Source organism: Elephantulus edwardii, unplaced genomic scaffold, assembly GCF_000299155.1.
Source record: "Elephantulus edwardii isolate Elephantulus edwardi_28Jun2011 unplaced genomic scaffold, EleEdw1.0 scaffold00079, whole genome shotgun sequence".
NCBI classification, from domain to species: Eukaryota; Metazoa; Chordata; class Mammalia; order Macroscelidea; family Macroscelididae; genus Elephantulus; species Elephantulus edwardii.
Genome location: NW_006399829.1, coordinates 7315878 through 7321110, shown reverse-complemented (window position 1 = coordinate 7321110; position 5233 = coordinate 7315878).

Sequence of the window (5233 nt, the reverse complement as noted above, 5' to 3'; positions counted from 1 at the left end):
ATTCTGGATATAAGTCCCTTATCTGATATGGTATTACCGAATACTTTTTCCCAGTCAGTGGCTTCCTTTTTTACCCTACTGGAGAAGTTTTTGGATATGCATAGGGATTTGAGTCTTAGAAGGTCCCATTCATCTATGTTATCTTCTCCTGGTTGTAGCTTTTCCAGGATACTGGGAAGACTGATATGTCTGACATACTTTGGACATGTTACAAGGTGGAACCAGTCCTTGGAGAGGGGAGAGGGGCATCATGCTTGGGAGCATGGAGGGACAGCACAAGAGAGGAAGACCCTTGATGAGATGGATTGACTTAGTGACTGAAGGTAGGGGAGGAAGTGTCAGAAACTGTAAGATTGGCTCAAGTTAGAGTAGGGTTCAGAGCTGTTGTACATAAGATTGCTATGAGTCACAAGCAACTTTATAGCATGTAATAACAACAACAACAACAGTGCATAAAACTATTTGTCTATGTACAATCAGTGATTGACACTATCTTCTAAAAGAAATATCTGAGATGAGGAATATGGTTTGGCCACATCAAGCTGAAGGACAGATGGGCTTTGAGACAGGTCTCTATCTCTGGATTAATCCCTCGTATGTAAGGCGGGATGGAGGCCTGCTGCCCACTCTCTTGGCCATGTAGACCAGGGCAGGGTCATAATAAAGGAGCATTAAGAGAAGGCTAATATTCTGTCAATACAAACTCTTCACTGTGTGCCCCAACCTATGTCTTCTATCATTATCCAGTTTGTATCTACTGTTATTCCTTTTTCCTCCTGTTTCAATCTTTTGTGATCTCAGTAATAGACATCTCATCATTTTTGCATTACTTTTTCATAGTCCCCAGCCAGGTTTTGCAGATATAATTCTTTCTGCCTGAATTTGTTCTCCTCTTCCTTGACTGCCAAATTTATCTTTTAAGACCATAACTGGAAAGACTATCCCTACTTTTGCCTCTTTGTACTTACTTGCATTTTAATACTTAATCTGTATGTTAATTTATTTTTCTTCCTTAAACAGATTGTGTGCTGCTTAAGGTGTCTGTCTGTCTTTTAATCACCATAGTCTCTACCCCACTGCCTAGCACTTTGTAGGGATGCAATCAAAGCTCAAGAAAAGTTTTCTGAAAAAATCTATACATTAATCAATGAGGTGTTTGAACTGAAAATGCAAACAAGTAAGCCAGAGATGAGCGTGGAGGAAGAAAGAAAATATAAAACACAGCTTACAAATGTAGGAGTCACTCTCTCAGGGTACTTACTACAAAAGAAATGTCTGTGATGGGTGAATTTTTATTGAACGAGTTGGCTTCTCTATAAAATGAAAGACTGCACTTATGAGGAAAGAAATAGCTTATTTGCTTTAAATCAGTTTAAAATCCACTTCCCTTCCAGAAAATAAAGATGTTAACTGTGGATTTTCTTAATGTTGACAGTCTGTACAGTCTCTTAGCATTGCAAATCTTGAAATTGGCCAGCACTATAAAGCCTTAATGATTTGCCTTAAGGGGCATTCATAGCACAATGGTTGAGTGCTTAACTGCTAATGAAAAGATCAGTGGTCTGAACTGACCAGATACTCCATGAGTAAAGTATGGATCAGTCTGATTCCATAAAGGTTATGGCCTTAGAAACCCTAAGAGGCAATTCTACTGTGACAATAGGGTCACCATGAGCTGGAATCAGCTTGACAATTCTGTGCTAGCTTGCTATAGTTGTTATATGCCATGCTAGGTTAGTTTGGGTTGATATAGGGTAAGAATTGCTGCTGTGAATTGTCACCAAATGGATTCCAACTCATGTCATCATTACGAATTCAGAGTAAAACTTTATCTTACAGTTTTGTTGCTTGTTGATTTTTAAAATTTTTATTTTGTATTGATTTGACAATGTTCATATACATTGTGTTTGACATCCTTCTTCATTCACATTGTGTTTCATACAATAGTTCCCAGGCATTATGTTTTATAATATTAATCACCACTGTACTATGCCCATTATTACTGTCTTTTCAAGTCCCTCATGGATCTTTCCCATTTCCTTCATCCTCTCCCTGTACCTAACAGATTGTGAAACCCTATAATTTTGCTCCCACCTGTCCTCATCCCTCTGCTTCCACCACTTCCCTCCTTGGTTTCTCACATATGTTTTACTAGTTTACCTTCTATTTTTACAAAAATGGTCTTATTCAGTATTTGTCCTTCAGGGACTGAGTTAGTTTACACAGCACAATGCTCTCCAGTCTCTCCCAAGTTATGAAGTATTTTATAAAATCATTGATCCTGCATGCTGCATAGTATTCCATTGTGTGAATGCACAATTTCTTAATCCATTCATTTGTGGTTGGGCATTTCAGCTGTTATCATATTCTTGCAATTGTAAATAATACTACTTTGAACATTGGTGTTCAAATCTTCGTGACACAAATCCACACCACAGTGAGATACCATCTCACCCCAGTAGCAACTGCAAATATTTACAGGACAGCAAGCAATAAAATGTGGGAGCAGATGTAGAGAAGAGGGAACACTCATATACTGTTGGTGAGATTGCAGTTTGGTATTTCCTAAAAAAACTGAACATAGAAACTCCACTGTTGTTGTTGTTGTTGTTGTTAGGTGCAATTGAGTCTAGTATGACTTGACTCATAGCGATCCTATAAATAAAGATCTGAAACTGCCCTTGCCCTGCACCATCCTCATACTTCCTGACACACAAGAATCCATTGCAGCAGTCACCAGGTTGAGGTTCTTCCTCTCCTTTGCTGACCTTCCAGCCTTCCTAACATCATGTCCCTCTCCAAGGAATAGCACCTCCTAGCAATATGTCCAAAGTATGTGAGGTGAAGCCTTGTCATTCTTGCCTCCAAAGAGCACTCCAGCTGCACCCTCTCCAAGATATATCTAAATGTCCCTAACTGCAGATTTTTCAAATGCATTGTGTCTCTTTATATTTCCTGAATGCTCATACCAAGGGTGTTAACTGTGTTCTCCTGGCTGTCCATAGAATGTTCAGTGCTCTTCTCCAACACCACAGCTCAAAAGCGTCAGTTCTTTTTCTGTCATCCTTATTCATTATCCAAGTCTCAGATGCATAGCCACTAATCAGAAAGACTATGGCCTGAAACAGACGCACCTTAGTCCTCAAACTGACATCATTAATCCTCAATAATTTGGAAAGGTCCCTAAGTGTAGATTTTTCCTGTGTGTTGTGTCACCTTATTTCCTGACTGCTCATTTCAAGGGTTTTAATTGTGTACCCAAGCAAGATGAAGCTGTTGACAATTTCAATCTCCTCTCCATCCATCATGACACTGCCTATTGGTCCAGTGGTAAGAATCCTTGTTATTGTTATTTATTATTGTTATGATTGTTATTAATATTGATATTGAGACACAATCCATACTGAAGGCTACATTCCTTGATCCTCTGCAACAAGTACCTCAAGTCCCCCTCACTTTCAGCAAGCAAGATTGTGTCACCTGAGGAATGCAGGTAATTGGTGTCTTCCTCCCATCCTGATGCCACATTTCTCTTCACAGAGTCCAGCTTCTCAGGTAATTTGCTCAGCATATAGATTGAACACGTATTGAGATAGAATACAACCCTGAAGCACTCCCTTCCCAATTCAAAACCATGCAGTGCTCCCCTGCTCCATTTGCACAACAGCTTCCTATTTCAGGTATAAGTTCCTCATGAGCACAATCAAGTGCTCTGGGATTCCCATTCTTCTCAATGTCAGCCACAATTTGTCATAATCCATATAGTCAAACACCTTTGCATAGTCCATAAATCACCAGTATACATTCTGCTGGTATACCTTACTTTCAGCCAGGATCCATCTGACATCAGCAGCCTCTTCTAAATCCTGATTTAACTTCTGGACTTTCCCTATCTATGTACTGTTCCAGTTGTTTTTGAATGATCTTCAGCAGTATTTTGCTTGCATGTGATATCAATGATATGGTTCGATAATTCCCAGATTCAGTTGGATCACTCTTAAGTTTAAGAATAGAAATTTCTATGACCCAGCTATTCTATTATTAGGAATTTGTGATTGCTATCATTGTTGTATATCATCGAGTTGAACCTATTCATAGCTGACCCTCCAGTGGATTTTCAGAGGCAGTTAATCACACGGGAGGAGTTTGTCCATATACACCAAGGACATTAGAACTGAGACACAAATGGAGATTTATATACCACTGTCTTGGAGTTTTTAAGGATGTGGCATTTCAGAAGCATATCACTAGGTCTGTCATCATGGGTGCCTCTGGCTAAGTTCAAACTTCCAACATTTTGGTTAGTAGTTGAGTACTTAACTATCACCAATGCCCGGGAACTCTGAGAAAGAGTGTTGTTGTTGCTGCTGCAACCAAGTGAACTCTGGCTCTGAGCAGCTGATCTGAACCTTGCCCTAACCTGTGCCCTTCTCTAGGTCTCTGTCCTGCTCAAGCTCATTGTGGTAGTCAGTCACTCTGTCAATCCATTCTTTGAATGTCATCCTCTTTTTCACTATCTGTCTACCTTCTATCAGAATGATGTCTCTTCAAAGATTGTTTCATCATGAAAATATACCCAAGGTGTGTTAGACAAAGTTTCATCATTACCGCTTTTAAGGAGTACTCAGGTTGTACTCACCTGTTCAGAACTCACTTAAGATTTCTCAAGGTGTAGACATCCTAGTCAGTGGTAAAAGAGACTGCCAAAACAGCCAGAAATACACAATCTGAAGAGGATAAAATTGATGAATGGGACCTTCTAAAGGTTAAATACCTGTGCTCATCAAAAACATTTTCCAAAAGAGTGAAAAGAAAACCTACTGATGGGAAAAAAGAAAAAATAAATTGTGAATACCATTTCATACAAGGGTCTCCTGTCAACTACTCCTTGGCCTCCACAAAAATACAACTGATAACCCAATTATAAAAAGGGCCAGAGACATGGAAAGATTTTTCACAGAGGAAGATATTCAAATGGCCAACAGACACATGAAGACAAACTTCAAATCACTGGCAATAAGAGAGGTGCAAATCAAAACCACAACGAGATACCATCTCACTGCAGTAGCAAAGTTTAAAAAGACAGCAAGTAATAAATGTTGGAGAGGATGTGGCAATATGTTGTTATGTGCCATCGAGTCGTTTGTGACTCATAGCGACCCTATGCACAACAGCTCTAAACCCTGCTCTGTCCTGCACCAACTGCACTGCCTCTGACACACCCATCCCAATT